This window comes from Anser anser, assembly GCF_964211835.1.
Source record: "Anser anser genome assembly, chromosome: 19".
Lineage (NCBI taxonomy): Eukaryota > Metazoa > Chordata > Aves > Anseriformes > Anatidae > Anser > Anser anser.
This window is the reverse complement of record NC_139740.1, coordinates 5,407,293-5,427,789: the sequence shown is the minus strand read 5'-3', so window position 1 is coordinate 5,427,789 and position 20,497 is coordinate 5,407,293. Positions and strand designations below refer to the sequence as shown.

General features: G+C 49.8%; 1 long non-coding RNA gene across 2 annotated transcripts; it reads left to right on the top strand.

Annotated features, from left to right (window-relative positions):
• The first annotated feature begins 6,584 nt into the window (after positions 1-6,584).
• LOC310883920 lies at positions 6,585-15,949 on the top strand. Of its 2 annotated transcripts, XR_014573930.1 has the most exons (4): positions 6,585-10,152; positions 13,323-13,464; positions 15,152-15,307; positions 15,415-15,949. It is a non-coding gene; the product is annotated as an uncharacterized lncRNA (long non-coding RNA). The 2 variants fall into 2 exon arrangements; XR_014573929.1 differs by lacking the exon at positions 15,152-15,307.
• Positions 15,950-20,497: the final 4,548 nt, after the last annotated feature.

The window sequence follows — 20,497 nt, the reverse complement described above, 5'->3', positions numbered from 1 at the left end:
GTAGAGTAACCAAGCTTTTCAACCAACATGAAAAGACCAGAAGCTAAATTTGAGACAAAAGCAAAAGTTTAACAAGTTACATTGATCAAAGTGTTTTCAAAGGAACATTCAATTATATCCGCAACACCTAAATGGAGGAGTTGTTCTCTTATTTATTTATTCTGTGATAAAAAGGGTTATTAGGTCTTGTTATCTCTCTTCGCTTTAAGGCATTCTGCTGAAAGCCTCAGCAAAAAAAAAACCTGCTTTGTGAGCAGCAGTGACAAGTGAAAAAGAAAGATTAAAATTAGTAAAGGATAAAAAAGAGTGTGTATTTTACAGTCAGAATCTCCTGGTGTAAGCATTGATGCATTCAAATGAAGAGAACAGATCTTGATGACGACGCAACTCTGCTGTGCTGCTCCAAGTGCCTGGCTGTGATCTTTCTACAGACAACTGAAAAGGTTTCAGAGCTCGGAATTTGGAAGCAAACCATGCAAAAAGAGCTTACTGCTCCAGGATTCATCACAGGCATCGGCTGAAAAATGAGAAGGCTGCGCATGCTGGAAGAAAATTGGCAGGGGGAAACCAGGAATCGTAGACTTGGGAAGCTGAGACTTTGCTCGCAGGGGAAGATGCTGTATCCAGATGCCAGGTTACGGTTTAAGGTTTCTGAGCATTTGTGGTGAGAAGGTTCTCAAGTTTTACAGCCCTTGCTCATAGTCCTTTTTCCTGCCTCCAACCATATCTTTTTTCCTTGGACTCATCTTATTAATCACATTTTTTTATTTTTTTTTTTCACTCTTAGAGCCTGATGCAAAGCCCAGCAAAATCAATGGAAAATTTTGTGTTGACTTAGCTGATCTGTGGTTTAGGCCTCAGCAAGCTTTTAGTCTTTGAGCTAGACGATGCTGTTTATACTTGCATATTTTGCTAGCATAAATGTGAAAGAAACAGCTTCCTTAAATTGATGGGGGAATTTGAAATTTGTTCTGAAATTAGTCCCCTTTGAAAAGAAAAAAAATAATCCTATTATTCCAAACCGGATAGTTTGCACTGTGTTTTGCAGACCCGAGTCTTCTCACACACCAGAATTATATCAGTGCTCTGCAACACCAGCACGTGTAGCACCCGTGGTGTTTCCAGCCTGTGGTTTTCCCTCATGCTGGCTGCAACCCAGCACGGCCGTGGGTGCTGCGCCCCTACCGCCACCAGCAGTGGTGCTCCGGGTTAGCAGAACCTCTCCTGCTGTGTCTTGTACTATCAAAGGTGAAACATCCCACGGGGTATGAACGCTGGCTTGCTCTTAGTTACAATGACAGAAGAGGGTAGCAGATTCCTTGTGCCCAAGCGTTCCTCCAGAGCCCAAACTGCGTTTTATGGAGCAGGAGAGCATCCCCATGCTGCACCATCCCCTCCTGCGAGGATGCTGTGCCACGGAGGGGGACACGCAAGTGGGGCTGTACGTACACGGGCTGTTATTCAGGCTGGGGTTTCAAACAAAAGGCAACTCCTGGCCCAAGAGCAGCCCCACTCCTGTGGCTTGCTCTGGGCTCATCTCTCTGCAGGATGTGGCCGGTGGAAGCGTCACCCTTCAGGCGGGCAGGGGTTCGGTGTCATCCACACCAGCTGGGGAGAAGGAAAGGGGCACAGTGGTTGTGTAATGGGGAAGAAGTGCTGCTCTCTGCAGTGATAGTTACACCTGATTTAGCTCCTGAAAGAAGAAGGAGAGGCCACAAAGACATTAAACCTCTTATCATCCTGATGGAGTGAAATTGGAAAAAAGAAAAAAAAAAAACACGGTTATTTGGCAGCAAATGGGTTTATTAACTTCTAAAATGGTGTGTGTTTGAATGTGATAGCGAAAGTAGCATTCGTCAGAGTGTTCGCTGCATCAAAAGACAAATTAATCCTTTGAAGAAACATGGCTTTTAAACAGCTCCCATGTTCGACAGGAGGCAAGCTGAGCCGCGCAGCTGGGAGCTGCGCCCTGCATCGCAGGAGGACCTATGGGTGATGTGGGTTTGGGTATGGCTGCTCTCTTTTTGCTGGCTAAACCTTGCCCCTGATGCATGAGCTGCTTTTAGGCTGCTTTCCCTCCCAGCTCTACCTTAACTCTTCCTACACCACGGTGCCTGCAGGGCTCACGGGGCAGAGTCTCGCTGAGATGGCACGAGGGATTTTGGTGGCCTCCTCCCTCCGTCCCCATCACCCCCAGCGCCGTCCCATCGTGGCCCAAGCCCACCCGGCTTCACAAGCCTGCAGCCCTCTCCCATCCACCACAAATATCACTGTCGATACCTTGGCGATTTTGTAAATATTCTTGGAGAAACTTCAGCGAGCTGAGTGTTGCAAAAGGATCTCTGTTTCCTCTGCTAATAATGCTCCACGAGAGGAATATAATTTTCTGTCATGGAAACCGGTGCTCTGGTTTTCAGCGTTTTTAGCCAGGATGGCTCTGGTTTTTCAATCTGCCACTTCCTGAGAGATGTCGTCTCCCCTCCAGAGCTCTCCGCTGGAAGGAAGCCTCTGAGTCACGCCGGCATTACGCCCTGCTCCGCGCTAACGATGAGATACGCGAGCGGCGTCTCTCCAGATGGGAAAGTAACATCCCGCGCCGCGTTAACCAGGGCTATGCAGAAACAGGAGAATTTGCTACCTCTTTCTCTTGCCTCCTGGAGAGCACATAGGTACTTAAGGCATCTTTCTATGCACCTATTGAACTCCTCAAATATCTCAACATCTGCACGTCGTCTAATACAGAACAATAACAGATAACGCTAAAATCTCAGCACCCCAAATTGAGCTCATGCATCCTGGCAGGTAAGCCAGGCACAAGGGTGTGAGACACTGCAGTATTTCTAAGGCATATTGGATTTGCTGTAATTCCTAATTGTTCCACGTTATTTCCCCCCTTTTTTTTTGGGCCTGTTTTTCCTATTCTACAGTTCATATAGATGGGTTTTTAGACACTTGAGGTAAACTCTGACTGTGTTGTCTCGATCCGTATAGGTAGCTTTCTATATTGATTCTGTATTGGTGAAAATAAAGGTACCAAATATTTTGTTAGCTCTGAGCCTGAGTGTTCCAGCTTCTGGCTTTCCCTGGAAGCACGTGCTGCTCCTGTGTGTTGGTGCAACCTGTTGGACACTGGGACCTGGAGCACGGCAGGCATCCCTCAGGGCTCCTGTAACACAGATGAATGCACCCAGTGGAAGCAAACGATCCTTGAGCATGTTGCTCTCCCTAATATTTCACCCGAGGAATCAGATATTAGCAATTCCATGGTGGAACACCAAAAATCCATCCAAAGGAGCGCTGCTGTTCTTCTGAAGTTGCAGTTGATGTGTGGCTGGTGAACGAGGGGGGGGAGGCACCTCCTGGTGACATCCCGAGCCCCTGCACAGGGGTGGCCGTGCTGTGCAGAAGGGATGGAGGCGCTGCGGATGGGTGAGCGCCAGCCCCAAGTGGGCGCTTTGCTGCTGCAGGCAGGCAAGCCCCTACCCCCAGATGGAGCTAGGAAAATTCAGACAACCCCAGAGCTTGAAAGAGGAAACGCTTTCAGGCGATGGAGCAGGTGGAGTCAACAATTTCACGTTTGACAGCCCTTCTTCAGCACTGTCTGATACGTGTCTGTAATTAACACCGGGGTTTCTGGTGCTGAATAAGCAGCTGTTTCTCTGAAGGGCCAGCAGTGAGGGTAGGGACGCTTCTGTTTTGCTTCTTTGGCCCCAGCTCTAAATGCTTGGTGGGATGAGAATGCCCCTTGTCCCACGGCTGGGTTGGGGGCCGGGCAGTGGCTGCTATTCCCATTTCACAGATGTGGAGACAGGAGGTGCAGAACAGGGGGAGGCAGAATTACACCCCAGTCCCGTGAATCCCAGGCTTTAATCTGCAGACAGCTTTGCATGGATAACAGGATAATACCACCTTTTTAGAATAACTTTATCAGTTCTCTTCAGATAAGATTGCCAACACGTTAAATCAGTTTTCCTCTTTTTTTTGGGAGGGGGAGGGGGTCAGGGGGCGATGACAACAAATGAGGGCAAACCCGAAGCACGTCCCCCTCCCCAGCATCCCAGCTACTCCGCGTGGGGATGTCACAGGCACAAAACCCTGGAGCTGGTGTCTGCAGTGGGGAAGCCTAGCAGGACACGAGGATACCACGATGATGTTTCCCCCCTGGATGCACGCAGGCACACGCAGCATGCGTTTCTGCAGGCACTGGCAGAAGTGCCTGGATTCTGGGGTTTGAAGTATTTCTTCCCCCGCTGCCTAGGGAAGGGAAGCAAAGAGCCTTTGAAGAGGCTCTGAAACCCCAGCAGGGATTGCTGGGGACATTGGCTTTCGGACACATTCCTGTTTAGGTTGCAGACCCCGATCCCCAGGCCCCATCCCAGCAGGGAAGGGGCACTCGGAGCAGCGCTGGCTGCGGCGGTGACGCATGCGAAGGGCTCCCGGGGAAACACACGAGCGTTTTTTCATCTGAAGATATTTTAAAAGCACGAGGGAGATGGCCGGGGTGGGAAATACATCCTAACAGATGTGTAATATCATTAAAGCTGACTCTAATATAATCTAAGCCTCAGTTTGGTGTATTAATGCTTTGTTTATCTTTAAGCACAGATGGATATTTTTATTAGCATTACTTTGTTGATGCAGCTTCTAGAGAGGTTAGTCCGGAGGGCAGATGTCTGTGTTACGAGGGAGCGCTCATGCTGGGACGACTAATCAGGAAGGTGCAGCTTTTCCATGAAATTTCAATTAGGAAATTAAACCTTGTAAGCACAGGCAGCCAGGATCTGCTGTTTAGTCCACGTGGCCAATTCAGACGAGTTGGAAAATTTCTTGGTCCCCAAACCCATCCAGTGGCTGAGTGTCTCGGCTGTCCCTGCACCCTCCTGGGATTAATTCCATCCTGGCCACGTCCGTGGCCATGGTGAGAGGGGGGCTGATGGTGAAACAGGATGCTACAGGTGCTGCTGAGCCAGGGATGCTGCTAGCAGGACGGGCATCACGTCTCATGGCCAACTTCCCTGTTAGGATCTGTGATTTTAGGGGTAAGTGTGGCTCTGTTGATGAGCATGGTGGGATGGGACTGAGGCCGGGACAGCAAGGGGACCATGGGGCTTGGTTGAATATTTGCAGTGGAAAATGTGAGTTGAACTACTCTTAATGCAGGGCAAACTGTTTTTTGCATCCAGTTTTCTCTCCTTGTAGCAGACTTCAAAATAAAATGTGCTGAAGACATTCTTATTAAATCCAGACCCAGATTTCTGGCTTGTGAGAGAGTCCAGACCCATTACAGTCGATTGGAGGTTGCTCATTAAATTAGACCCTGGAGCAGGAGCCAGTACCAGTTTCCTCACATTTCACGGTTCCTGTCTGAGAGGATAACACCTGCTTGGGTCAGGGCACCTGCGGGATGCCCCGAGCCTGGGGACCCAGGGACCCGTGCGGGTGCCACCTGGTGCCTGGTGCAGGGGTGATGGAGGAGGACAGGGCTGAGCCCTGCTGCTCCCATCGCATCCTCGTCCTCTGAGACCCCGGCAGAGGAAAGAAGCCCGAGCTGCCACTGCGTCGTTCCATCAGCTGGAAGGGAAAGGCAGACGTCTCCCCATTGCCAAAAGGTTTCCCAGATTTTCCATTTTCTCTTTTGCTGAACCGGGGGGAAGAACAGCGCGGCCTCGAGGAAAGCTCCAAGGGGAGCTTCTGTTTTCTTTAACCTGCTGAAAGGGTCTTGGTATTTTCCCCATCTGAGGTGCTGCTTTAGCTCAAGAGGTATCGGAGCAGCCCCTGTAGAAGAGATGACTCCCCCAGTGCAGCTGCATCACAGACTGCCCAGCTGCCCCAAACTACCCAGTTCTGCAGCCAGGGCAGGCGCTCACCTCTCCCCGTTCCTGCCCCGAGTTCATGCCTTGGTTCCCACTGCAGGGAGCAGCTTGTTCCTAGGAGAACATAATAATCATGGGACTGCAGCTGTGAGGTCCATCATCCGCAGATCTTAGGGGAGGAAGGGATAAAAGTGTCTGTTTTCCAGGGATTTCAACTTCTCCAGGCCTCCTTCCCCGCGGCTCAGCCTGTCGGTCACTGAACTCCTCGGCTCCCATTCCAGAGAGGCAAAATTTCAGGGAAAGCAGCTGCTCGGGCCCCGGGGCTGGCGAATTTCTGCCACAGCGCCGTGCTGGGCAGGGCAGGGGCAGAACAGAAGCGAGAGGCAAAGAAGTGCCCTGGCACCTGCAGGGCTGGAGGCCAGAGCAGAAAGCTCTGTTCAGCTCTTGCAGCGATGCTGTCACGGCCCCGCGGACAGCGGGTGCCTCACTTTGGGGACTGCACCCTTCTGGTCTGCCAGAGGGCACCGCACATCTCCCACTGCCACACGGCATCGGCGACGGAGCTCAGAGGGAGCGGGACTCTCCATTTGGTCACTTTGTTTCTGAGTTAAAGTTAATTGAAAATGCCTCTTGAAGATAAGGCTTGCTCGAGCAAGATTCTTGATTTGTGTCCTGCCAGGTTATTGCCTGGCTAAAAAAAAAAAGAAAAGAAAAAAAAAAAAGGAAAAAAGGCAGAAAAAAGCAGACAAAAAAAAAAGGGGGGGGGGGAATAAACAGCAGAAATCGGAGGTTTTGAAGAAGGCCTGGGGCCCTGCAGCACACCCTGTGCTGCTGCTCCGGCTGATCCACATGGACAGTCTGGATCCGGAGGAGGCACAACGAGGAGTTCTAGGTCTGTCACTCTCCTGCAATCTTTTACTCCAGCCTCCTGCATTGAAGCAGTCTATTAGGAGCATAGAGATTGCTTTTTGGGAATCACCCCCCAGAAGGCAGAAGCAGACTCATTTTTTTCAGTTATACTGTGCATGTTTTCTCATAACCTTTCCTATCTTTGTACGATCTTTAGAAGTAGATTTATCACCTTTCTTTAATAGTTTTTTTTTTTTCTTTTTCTTTCATAGCTACCTCAAACCAGGCTGGCTTGGTGTCTAAAGTCCCAGATATCTGCCCTTCCCAAAAGCCTCTGAAAAATCTGGTGGTTAAGTGGAGGCAGCTGTTTGGGTTATTTTCTTTCACCCGTGTGAATGTTCGCTGCATCATAATCCCCTTTACAGAAAAAAAACAGAGCAATCACAAACACATACAGAAGCTACAAATCCCAGAGAAGTTTAGAAGCACATTTCTGCTCTCTTATTATAACTTTCTCTCTCTTCACTGTTCGTGCCTAAATACGGCTGATTTTGAATGAATGGTCCAAAATCAGTGGCAGAAGGCCCTGCTTGGAGTAACACGGAGAATCTGGCTCTCCCGTCCTGCCCTTCGGGGCTGGATGTGAACCACATTTAAGCAAAGCAGGGCGGCTCACCCAGCCCCGCAGGCAGCCCCGGTCTGCAGCTCCAGGGAGGGCTGAATGCCTCATTCATCTCAGTCCTAACTCTGAAGCCTATAGATGATGTTTTAAGGAAGAATTTTACAGGTAATCAGCCTCAGTTCGATACACAGCCAAGTGAAAATCAGGATTTGTTGACAGATGCAGGGGAACACCTCCGAGTGCTGAATGCACCAAGGACTCCACCTTTACACGGTAGCCCCAGAGCAAAACTGATTTTCCTGCCTGCACAGAGTATTGCTTCCATAAGAAGGTGCATCCTTCCATTTGGAGACAAAAAAAACATTTATTTTTTACATTCCTCTGCTTCTCCTTCCACTACTTTCATCCTGAGCGTGGGCGACCTCCACCATGTCAGCAGGTGAGGCAGTTTCCGTGCAGGCACAGCAATACCTTTCCTCCCCCTGCACCGCGCTCCTGCCATTAACAGGTGGCAAATGAAGCTGGCTTCACTCATATGTTTTGCATCAATTTGCATCATCTACTACAAAGCTATTACAAATGAATCTGTCAAGCCTAGCTGGCACCTCTCAGGATAAACGATGCGGATCGGGAGCCTGTGCCCACCGCGCCATCCACCAGCGCCTTCAGCCTGAGGAATGTCTCCTCAAACATCTGTTGGAGCTCGAGGAGAGATGGCAGAAGGGGGAAGGGAAAATCCCCACTAATGGATGTTCTTGGAGTTTTTGGGAGCTCGGTAGGAGAGAGGAAGTGGGGCAGGGGAAATCAATGAGAGAGAGAGGGAATATTTTGCCCGGCAGTCGCTCATCACTCGAGCCAGGTGATTATTAATTATCCCCACACATTGACACAATTTGCTAGTTTTCAGGGTAGGTGGATCCTGCGCTTAGTCATCCTGCCATTTTTAAAGACGAATGAAGAATTACCCGGGGTGTAGAGCCAGGAGTGAGAAAGATAAATAACACCGAGGAGCTGATCGCTGCCCGTCTGTCATAAAATTTCATTAGTTCTGACAGCTTGTACAACATAAGCAATGAATGAATGCTAACTACACTTCCTCTCCGTCTGCTTCCATATTTCACTCGTATTGCTTAGCTCGGAGAAAGAGCTGGCCAGAGAAACCCTGAGGATGGAGGGAGCTGCTGGACCATTCACGGGACCAGGATGCTCCTTGGAGCAGGACCACTGCGGGGCTTAGGTTTATTGGAGAGCCTTTGCCAAGAGCATTTTTCGCTGGGTGCAGCTGGGAAGGACAGACGCGGATCTGCGCGGGTGTCCAAGAGGATGGCGTTCCCTGCAGTGCTGCTGAGAGCAAGGGGGCTGAGACGACTTCATCTCTTCAAAGGCAGCTCTTTTGCTGGAGTAACACTTTCTTCAGTTGGAAAATAGTGGGAAAATAAAGTCAGAATCCCCACCATACATGGCTTCATGGTGGAGTGTTTCTGTCTCCTTGATCCATGCAAGAGCAGCTGTTGTGGAGCCCTGACCTGTGTCACCCATGTTTCAGCTGGAAACTCCCAACGTCGACCTCAAGACTTTGCTGAAATATCCATCAGCCTCTGCTCTGGGCTATCAGAACTGTTCATTTTTGGGTGTGTAGGCAGCTGAGACAAGTTAGGGTTCTCGCACCTACAGCCATACCCTAGAGCCACTGCTGCCCTTTTCATCTTTAAGTCCTAGGTAATGAAAATAAATATCTCGAGGTCTATAATAATGACATGGAATGGGATGTTTTGATCATATTAATTGCTCAGGCTGTTGCAATACAGGATCACAAATCAATGTTTCCCCAGTGGCTGGCTCAGCCTCCCTGTGCACGTTTAAACAGATGTGACCTTGATGAGGAGAGATACTGGGGGCTTGAGGCAAGCTTGCAAGACAGATGAATGTGCTCTGGCAGATTTATGAGGAGTTATTCCTTGGTGTAGAAAAGTCCATCTTCTTTCACCTAAATGCTCCTCCAAAAGTGACTTTTCCTGTGTACAAAGCACGAGCAGTCTGCAAAGCTAGTGACAATGTCAGGAGGTCTTTGACGAAAAATGTTTCCATGGGGCTAGAGCACAGGGGCAGCAAAGTGAGAACAGAGGTGTGATTCATTCAGAACAAGGTGTCCTCGTTCATTTATAGCTCTCCACGTAAAGGATATCCTGCTCAGACAATGTGGGCACTTTCTTTTAATCTGTCCTCGCATCACAAGAGATCTTGGGTTTCTTCCTGTGCAACTGAGACTCTTTCATTTAGTGTCACCTTCCGTCGTGCCAAGAAAACCCACAGCAGCCGGTGGGGTTGAAAGGGGTGTCTGTAAACACGTGTTTACTGAAACTGCTGGTAAACCAGCCTCTGAGTCATCATCTCCTCAGGCTGTGTGTTTCAGTTCTTCCTCGTCTCAAGCAATAACATCAGGCTCTCGCTAGTTCCTGATAAAATTAGGGATTAAATGCTCAAATAGTGTGTGTATGCGTGAGGGAGGGCAAGATGGAGATAGGAGGTCTGCTTGGGGCATGGAAGAAAATGCTTTGCCTCTTTTACCTTCTGAAAAGAAACAGCTGAAGTAAGTTAGTAAATACTAATAACACGCCTAAGGATGATAGGCTTGTTAGCTTATTTAAAACCTTTAATTAGCATCAATGCTGCTTGGGACCTATCTGGTCCCAAAGGTCTGGAGAGAGCCTTGTTGACTTAGGAAGAGCCAAGTGCTGAACAGGACGTGTTCTGCTGCATCTACCTTGCAGTCCCTGCCTCTGGGAGCCTCTTGCAGCTGCATCTTACGATGCCAGAGCCCATCTTCTGGATTCAAACCAGGGATGACTTTGGTGTATCCTCCTCAAGGTCAGCACTGACGTGGTCTCATAAACATTAAGGGTTTGTTATGATCGTCTGGTCTCATATTCCTAGCCTCTAGGACTTGTCTGGGCTTATTCCTGTTTGAACCACAGCATGGAAAAGCATCCCATCCTGACCTCAAAATTTATAGCAATGGAAAAATCTACCATAATTTTTGCAGCTACCAGAATTTTTGTAAGTTCTTCCAAAGATTAATTAGGGTCACTACTAGGAGGGGGGAAAAAGGAGAGGAGAAAAAAAAAAAAGCACATCTACATTTGTTTAGCTTCAGCTTTCAGGCCACCTGGGGAGAGCAGCTATAAATGCCTTAGGGTGATTGTGGTCGAGTAGATTTTCCTCCATTACCGGGATGGAGAGGTTGAAATGGATCATATTGGTCAGGTAACCCTCACTTGAGAGGTCCGATTAACTTGATGGATGGGGTTATAAAAGGTGAAGCCTCTGCAGGAGGAGGTAGCCCTACTGGGGAGGGAAGTGAGGATTTCCTGGCTTGTGGGACTCGACACCTCCTTGGTTAGAGGGCAGCTGAAGTGCAACTGTCATGAAGGAAGGGGTGAGAATTATCTGTCCCAGTGAAGGGCTGTACGAAGTCTTGTGCTGTGAGTTAGGAGGGAGAGAAGTGGAGGGGACGGGGATGGGGTTCTACAAATGGGACAGACCTTCCCGGGGTGGTTGCATGGTGAATGTGCTTGAGTCTTGCCTGCCAAGGTGGAGTAACAGAGGCAAGAGCAGAAAGAGGACTCCTTGTGCTTGATCTTTAGTGCAAAATAGCCCCAGGTCCTATGAAAATGCAAGCTTGGGTTCTTCCTGAGATGGCTGCATCCAGATTTTTCACAGCTGCAGGGAAGGTCTTCCTAACTACATCTGTAATTTGTTGATGTCTTGCTACTGTAAGAAGCTGTATCCCTTCTAAATCCTTGTTTTCCCATCTTTACCGTATTTTCTCTGGCTGACATTAATTTACCTCGATTTGAAATCTGGGCAGTCCGTTTCCTTGATCTTGTGGAAGACTTCTCCGTGTGCTGGTTCCACCGTGCCATCATTAGGTACAGCATGACTTCTGCAGCAAGTAGCTCAGCAAGAGTCAGATCAAGGTAGCGCATTAGGCTGGGTAATTTCATGAATTCACCATTTTTGTCTTTAAACTGAAAATATGCCCAATCAACAGCTTTTCTGCTCGTGAAGGGTACTTAGTCCCTAAAAGGCTGCAAGTTCATCAAGCAGGGGTGTTTGCTGCTAGTGGCACAGTCCTTCCTTACCATCGCTGTGCCTTGGATTTGTGAAAGTTTAATTATCAAAGCAATCATTTGTCCAGTGTTGAAAAGCTGCGAGGAAAGAAAGAAAAGTCAATATGTTTGACCTCACTTCTGGGAGAGAAACTCCTGGGAGCCATTACAAGTCAACTGTGGAAGAATCAACACACTGATTTTAATGGATGAGTCTGAAACAAATTCTTTTCAAGAGCCAACATTCTTCTGTTCTCCAGCTCGCACCCGAATGAGCAGAGAACTGAGGTTGTCTTCTACAGCAAAAGTCCTCTGCCTCCTCGTGTGTCTGAGGACAGAGCAAGAGGATAAGTGGAAAATAATTTATCTGACCTTAAGGGAAATGAAGTTTGTCAGGATTTCCTCACAGTTGCAAAACCAGCAGCGATATATTCAAATGTGGCCAGACGTGACACGCTCATTTTTCTCACTTAGGTCCTGGTTCTGGAAAACATCTTGGGAAAGCACTTCAGTATGTGCTGACGCTTAGACCTGGGTGTGAACCCCATGCAGGCCAGTGAAACTCAAGCACGTGCTTACAGATAAGCATGAATGCACTCAAGTGCTGTCCTGATTAGGGCATATGCTTAAGTGGCTCCTTGAGTTGGAGCCTCTGGCTTTGAACAGGCACTCCTATTCTTCGCGTGTTATGCAGAAGGAACTAACCAAATACTAGCTTGTTTTCTATAGCGCTGACCAGAACCACCTCAAGCGCCAGGGCAGCAGACATAAGCAGGAAAATTGACTCTGATCATCCCTGGGGTCATTTAACTAAAACACACATTTCAGTCGAGCCAAGTGTTCGCCAGCGCTTTTCAACTCCCCTGGTGTCAAAACAATTAGCAGATCACAGCAGCAGCGATTTGCTGCTGCTCCAATAAAAGCATCTGGCCAGCACGTGAATGGCCAGCAGAATCCCCAGTATGAATTGATACCATTCAAACTAGTACATGGTAAGAGGCACATAAACCTACTTTTAATAGGTTACCTCAGTTAGATTTAATCAACAAGGTTGCTTTTTTTGTTGTTAGTTTGTTCTCTCTCTAATAGCAAGAATACTTCCCATTAGGATATATAATAAATACCTCCCCCTTCCCACCTTGGCCACTCCAGGACACAGAATGCGATACTGCAGAAAACTTTTGTCTTCAGGTCACTGGATGAAATTGTAGCTGTCTTTGGGAATATGCAAGTGTATGATGACCAGCCTTTACGAGGCATAGGGAAACAGAATCAGCCTGTGTGGGTCAAAATTTGGGGACTCGTTTATGCATCTGACATTCTGATACAAAAAACAGAAAAACCAGCGGTTTGGTCATGTGTGTATCCCAGAGTAGCTGTGGCACTGCCCGGGCTGTTGCTGTCCTGCAAATATCATTCCTTCCTATCAGAAAGCAATAGGCTGCTTACATCTACTTACACCAGTGCAAAGTGCATTTCTTTTGATGCTCCAATAATTTACAGACAGGGACGGAGCGAGCCCCCACGCGCACACCTTGTGTTAGCTGCTGGTGGCTTCAGTTTGTTGTTCCCATCTCCAAAGGGGACGGAGGCTGCAAACATCCTCCAGCATCTCCTGCCAAGCAGTCTGTGAGAGAGGCCAAGCAGACAGCAGATCTTCTGAAATATATCCTAAAAAGCTGAGCTGCAAATACTTACCCAGCAAGAATAGGACACAGATAGATTGTCAGATGATTATAAAGGTCCCATTCAGGCAGAAATGGATCTCATTAATCAAATGCATTTTTCACATAGCTTCGGACCTGGCTGAAAATATTCCTTCTCATTTTCTTATATGGCATTTATTAACACAGCTATTAGCTGTGTTAATGCAACCTCAGTGGTATTTTCATTGACTCCTAACAGACACTTCTTGTGTATACCACACAGCAAATGTGACCAGAAGGAATCTGACGCAACCAACCCTTCCTTTGCAATAAACGTGGGATCCAAAACAAACCTTTGGTGCTCCCAGCATCGCTGCCCAAGGAACCAGGCATCCTGCAAATAAATACTGAATTGCAAATCTGTGGTAAGTTGCGAATAAATCTGCCTCACCTGAAGTGGAAGAGAAAGCGGAGTTCAAGGCTGCTGCTGAATTGGTGGCCAAATGCCAACACCATTCACTTCAGGGCAGTATAAAACTGTTCAGCTGACAGGCTGACCCCCTAGGCCAGCAAAATAAGGCCAATAACTTTCTCCTCTAAGCCCTGCAGCAGCCCTGGTCCCTGCTGAGTGACATCCACATGCCCCCATGGGCCAGGCGCTCGTGCAGGACCCCAGCCCTGCTCCCAAAACGCTCTCACTTAGCGATGCTGATGGTCGGTGGTATTTCCGCACCTCTTTTCTGCATAGCTCCTAGAGCTTACTCATTTGCAGTCTGTGGGCTTCCTTGCTTGCCTTTCCATTTACATATTTTGCTTCACTCAAATGCTTTTCAGTCTGTGCTGGTGTTTTTTTGCTTTCTCTTCTTCCTGTGTGTGCAGCAGCACACCTTGCCTAGCCCCGCAGCAACAGCGTGCCCATTAGCTGCAGCTCGCAAACAGCAAATGAACTAGGTCATAAAACGTGCACGGGGAGGAAATTCATTACAACATCGCATGCCAAAACATTTCAGATCCAATGTTGTGGGGCTTTTTTGTTTGTTTTGTTTTGTTTTCAAAGCCACACGTACAAGCACTGGAGTGCCATCTTAGCATGTAATTGCTTTTTTCCCCTCTGCTGTCCTTGTGGTAGAACATCTGTTGTCTCATCACTTGCTGTCCTCCCATCGCCTTGGTGCCTCTCAAGAGGTGCCTGCATGATGCTGGTGTAGTGGTTCTGCTCTCTGCCTTTCGATGTTCCCCAGGGTTTGTCACCCTTTGTCACTGGGTTGCCTCTCTCTGTCCCATTTCAGCACTTCTAAGCCTCGTCGCTTTGTTTGACCCTCCCGTCTTATCATCAGTGCTTGAGAGATCAAGGGTCCTCTCTAGACCTCACACCTCCAAATGCAAGATGTTTGCCTTATTTCCTTTTCCACCTTGTCCGTTTAACCAAGCAGGGAAGGACTCGTGCCAGCACATACGGGAGGCATGACCTTTGGGAGGAGAATTCCTTTTCCTGTGTCAGAGATCAGGAAAATTGAGGTGCAGAGAACTTATTTGCCCCATAGCAGCCACGAGATGCCTGTGGCGATCAGAAACGGGACCAGAATCCCCGGTTCTCATTTCCTCACCCCAAATCATCCTTCCATCCAGCAGTGCCGGTGTGAGCTCCAGCACTACGCTATCCTGGCAGCAGGATCTCGGTCTGGTTCTTCGTTGAGTCTTTCAACGGGTTTTCACTTTCCCCTTGGATATGGTTTGCATGAAGCCTGCTGCTGCCTTGCTCAGACAGTCAGCTCCTTCAGTGCCTCTCCCTCAAAATTCCCTAAAATGCTTCAGCACAAAGCAGAGGGGGCAGACGGGACCTGGCCTTGACCTCTGGGGGAGCGGGTGGCCCCAGGTGAGGGACAGTTGCACCGCAGTGCTCCCGCAGCTCCGCGGTGCCATGTCTCTGCTGCCCCCAGCAAGGCAGGCACGAGGACGGCCGGGTGTCCCCATCGCCTGCTGGGCCGATTTTGTCACCTCTCGAATGCCCTCTGCGTTTTGACGCTCTCCCTCCCCGCTGCTCCTGCTCTTAAAGCTGGAGGTTTTGGTGTTTGCTTTCTGCAGGCACTGAGTCAGATTTATCCCTAACAGGAGGTGACTGTTCCCGGGCTGTCCTCAGGGCTCCCTCTGTACCCTGCCTGTCCCCCGGGCTTCACGGTGCTGCCTTCCAAAAGTGCAAATTCTCCGTGCTGGGTCCGTCTGGGGTCTGTCTTGCCCATCCTGTCTGGCACCGGAGGCTTCAGAGCCGTAAGAACCCCCAAATCTGTATTTATAGGCTCAGTACCCCCTGTTGGTGGGTGCCAAGCACACATTTGGGGGCTGTGTCCCACTACAGTGCCGTTTCTGCCCCGCAGGTCGTGCAGGAACCAGAGCAGTTTTAAATTCGAATCCCTGGGTGCCAAGGATGCCGAGGTTCTCTTTGAAAAGATTTACTGCTAATCTCTCCGGTGTCTGTGACAAAGGAAAGTTCCTCAGCATTACCTCAAATGTTAAAATATTAATGAGGAGAGGGTTTGGTAGCTGGCAAAGGCTGCCTTCGCTAGCACTGGAGATGGACTTAATGATCTCTGCGCCTTTGCTACTGCGAAATGAACATCTTACACAGGAGAGATTAGACAGACCTGGCACCTCTAATAAAATATGGCCTGTATTTCTACAGATGTATTTAAAGTCATTTAAACCCTTTAATGTTTTATGAAATAGCAAAGCTTGGTGTGAATCTATTTAGAATAGTCTTTAAGCGCTGCAGTAGGTTTTATTTCGCCCCAGCTCCCGTTTGTAAGGTGCTCGCTCCCTGTATCATGTTTATATATGTATAATTTTTTTTCCACTCAGATGACTTTCTGAAATGAATAAAATGCTCATAAAAGGTGCATGGTTGATGGCACTACAGACTATAGCCAAGAGTTTTGAAACAGGCTGCCTACGTGAATCTTAAATCACTTTAGGGGCTGAAAGGAGCCGCCTGACTTTCCCCTGGCCCGGCACAGCAAGCGCTGCCCGCTCTCAGCATGAATCGGGACCACTGCAGGTGCCTCGGGGAGCCGGGGACCTTGGATGGACATCGGTCCCTTGGTTGGCCTCCCGTGGCTTGGGGTGAGGACGCAGCTAGTGTTATTTAAAGAGAAACCTACAAAAGCTGTGTGGCTTCAACTGTGTCCCCAGAGCTCAAACAGTTCTGCTTAGGGAAGGAGGGTCGGGAGCCCTGCCGTGGGGGATCTCCCGTTTCCCTCCAGCAGATCGGGAAGCAGGTGAGGAGGCTGTGGGTGGTCAAATGCAGCTCCCACAGCTGCCAGGGCACTTTGGGGCTCTCCTCCCACACAAGGGCTCCAACGAGACGACCATTAACACATGCTCAGGCAAGCTCCGTCCATCCCATCAGTGGGACCTGTTCCACCTATTACAAAATATGTTTCTAGTTGCTGAGACAAGGCCAAGAGGATGGGGCTGACCGCATAGCCTGCTAGGTAGGGACTGTGTTACAGCATGGTGCAGACCCCTGGGGCTCACAGTAGCTGAGCTGGGGCTGCCCACGCCCCCAGCGAGCGGCCTGAACCCTTGGGATGCTGCAAAACCACTCTCTGTTTCGCACACTCCTTTGAAGCTAGATTTGCATTTCATTTACTTTCGTTCCAGTGCCCCAAAAGAGCCCTTTTTTTTTTTTTTTTTTTTTCCTAGAAGGAGCTGGCCAGAGCATCTCACAGCCACACATCCTTGGTGGATTGGCTCAGAAGAGAAGCTCTGAACTTGGGCTTTGGTTACATCCAGCCAAGAGCTGGGCTGAGAGCAGGAGCCGTGCCTGCCTGCAGCCCCCCGGGCACGGGGAGCACCCGGCTCTGCTGCTAGAAAGAAGTGATGGCCCCCTGGCAAATGGGCATGCAAATGTCCCAAACTTTTGGTCTTTTCCCCAGAAAGCACACCTGGTGTCTGATCTGCAAATACCGGTGACTTTAATAAGAGCAGCAGCTCCTGCCATTAATGCCCCTCTTGTTTTTACATTTTGTTGCAACATCTTAGGATAAAAATACATATATTTGCAGCTGAGCTTATAGAAAGCTGCTTTATGCAGGCGCAGCCCCTTTGCTGGCCGCAGTCTTTTGGCCAGGCAGGGTACAGTCAGTGTCTTGTAAGCGTCAGGGGAGCGGGTTAGCAGCTTTCCCCATAAAACCAGCTCAAAGCCTTTCCCTGTTGCTGCACATTTAATTTCCCCATTCAGAAGCCGGTGAGAGCAAAGGCAACTTGCATATGGAAACTTTTAATTAAACTACTAATATAGAGTCGAGTCGTTTCTGGTGGAGGTTTAAGTAGTCTGTGGGAGAAGTGCTGAGTTGTGGGAGAGGAAGGCAGCGTTTGTCTCCCGCCCTGGAATTTGTCCATTCATCAAGCAGTCGTCCCAGGAGTTGAAGCTGATCCAATTGCGTGTCAACAACATTGGCCATGCCTCATTAGAAATCAGTTGTAAAAAGTTTTTTAAAAGAGCATTAATTCATCTAGCTTCTTTTCCCTCCCCCCGCCCCCCCTCCCCGCTTTGCTTTGGATTTTCATCACCCTTAGTGAGAATTTTAGGGGAAATTGTTTCTGAGTGGCTGTTTTCCAGGGCAGACAATTTCTTTTTTCTCTGCCTCTGGTAGAAATGAAGGCCATTATTTTTAAAGATGAGTATCCAAAGTCAGGCTTCCAAACTCACGGCCTGATTTGCAAGTTGAGCAACAAAGGGATATCCAAAGAGCTCGGCCAGTTAGAGTGCATCGCTGTGAGCTCCACGTCCCAGTCGTTATAGCTCCAGCTCAGCCTTGACGATGCAATAAATCATCAAGAATTGGCTCCACCTAGATTTCCTGCACTTTTCTTCGTGGCACTGACATTACTGCAGTTAGAGTGTGTTGGGTTACCCTGCGGTAACCCTTGTCACTGCTGAAACTCCATCGACCTCAGCAAAAGGGTCTACACTACGGAGATCAGACCCAGCCCCAATGCGTTGTTGGTTTCTACCCCATTTGGTTGCTCACGTTCACCCAGGGGAAATGAGTGCTCCTGGTCCATGAGGAGGGCAGGGAACCGCACGGTCCCCTTGCCACGCCTGGAGGTGCCAGCGAGCGACTTGCCTTTCCCAGCACTTTTTGAGGCTTCTTTATTTATATTTCTTCCCCACTGGGATGAAGTGAAGGCTTTCCCAGCGCATTGTATGGAAGCAGCTTTGTGTTGCAACCCTGTGCTCACAGCCAAGCTGGAGTGCCCGCTCCTTGTGGGGTCTCTGGGCTGGGATGTGGGGAAGCTGTCCTCGTCCCACCCTGCTCCAGCTGGGGAGAGTTGGGACCGGCCCTATTCCGGCAGCAACGTTTTCCAGCCCATTCCTCTCCCCACAAAAACACCACCGTAAAGAAACCTCTTTCACAAAGGCATGGAAGAAGCCAAATGTCGCCAGCAACCTCCTGCCTCCCAGTCGTGGCGGGGGGGGCGCGCGGGGGGACGTGCTGTGTAGGACCGCAGGCGCTGCCGAGGCACTTCCTGCAGCTGCGGGTACTGACCATTATGTGCTCTTCTGTGTTCCTGTTTAGATTCAGAAACCTGATGGCATTATTTTTTGAAATGAATAGTTGCTGCGCCTTAAAGAAAATATTTAAGTTTCTATAGCAAGTGTGTGCTCCCAGCACACCCAGCCCACCTGGCCACACACCCACATGTTTGAACCCATTTTTACCCACTTAAGAAACAACCTCCTGTTCCGTCTGGAGCAGGTGTTAATATCCTCTGGCTCTGGCCTACAGCTTATCTTGTACAGCAAAGAGGAATTCAGCCACCGTCCGTTTGCTGCTGGGATTTCTGTGTGTGCCGTGGGACACCTTGTCCTAACTGAACGTCACTGAGCAGGGAGGCAGTTTGGTTCAGAAAGGACGAAATAATTCAGCAGGATGGGGAATGGATCCGAAAGAGAAAACTAAAAGTTAAGCAAACCGAAACCTTTCTTGCATTTGGGAAATCCTTGCCACGCTGGCACAGGCAGCCCCTCTCCCTGCGGGCGCTGGTGGGGAACGTGCGAGCAGTGGGGGCCCTGCAGCCGGTGGCTGCTGCCCGGGACCACGCTGAGGGCACTGGGGCACCGACGGGATGAGAAATGGTGCGGATGCCCCGTGGCACCTGCACCTCCCCGCGCCACCCACCTGGGCAGGATTAACGGAGCTGGGCTCGGCGTGGGAGCTTAACCATTAGAGGTGATTGCGAACTCCCCCGCAAATCTCTGTGCGCTGTACTTCCCCTGGTGTAATGGGAGAAAGACGTTTCCCTCCTGACTCATCCGCAGAACGCAGGCTCTGGGGCAGGGGCTGCCTCCTGCGGTGCCTATGTGCCACCGCTGCCAGAACTGGGCCATGATGGGGTCCTCGAGGACTGAGCTAAATTGCAGTAAAGCTAATTAATGCTAAATGAACGCAACTCTTACAACACTGTAATACAGGTGTAAAAGAAGCTTTTAGATCTCAAGGCAAGGAGTCTGGTGAACACGGTGTGCTCGGAAGGGTGATTTTTCCAACTGGAGGAGCGAGTGGTGGGGCAGAGGAAGTAGGACAGAGCAGAGCTGATGCCAGGGAGCCCGACCCCGCGGGAAGGGGCTGCACCGTTTGGTACCGGAGCGCTCCCTGCCTCGAATGTGTTTTTACATGGAAAGAGGAAAATGCAGCGCGTGAGGAGCTGCAAACAAAGCAGAAGAGGGAGGCGCTGGGATGGCCGGACACAGCCGGAGCTTTGTGGCAGGGAGGGGAGCGGGCACAGGACCACGCGTGGGGCTGGCGGGGATCTGGGGAGGGCAGCGGGTGAGAGACTGCTCCCATGGGCACCGGCCGGCTTCTAGAAATATATTACGGGGACACAAAAGGCAAGGGAGAAAGGAGCTCCATCGATAAATAAGGGGGAAGATTAAATTAATGGTGGCTCTGAGATGGCTGAGCTGCTGAGCTTCCTTTTTAAAAAACAGTTGTTAGCAAGAAAAATAAGGGGCAGAGGCACGGTGCGGGCGATTCGTTAGGAGTTCCCCTTGCAGAGCCTGCGAGTGGTGGCACTGCACCATGTCCCCGGCTGTCCCAGGGAGCTCTCAGCAGAGCACTCACATTGTCTCTTTAATAGGGAAAAAACCTCCAAGCCATTGAACGAGCCCTGAGAGCTGAGCAGCCTCCAAACCAGAGACCCGTGTGGTTGGGTCACCAGGTTTTGTCCACTCTGTGTCCCCCTGGAGCCGCTGGGGGAGAGGTTGGGGCTGTCGCACACGGTCCCCGTGTGGCTCGCAGCAGCCACAGCCGAGCCTGGGGGAGCCCAGGGGACGGGGCGATGGGTGCCAGGTCAGCAGCACAGCGTGCGTGAAGGGAGCTTGTAACTGAGCGAGCCTACACCCATGGACTTTGCAGAGGAGAAAAATGTAAACAGAGGTGACCTTTGGCGCTACTG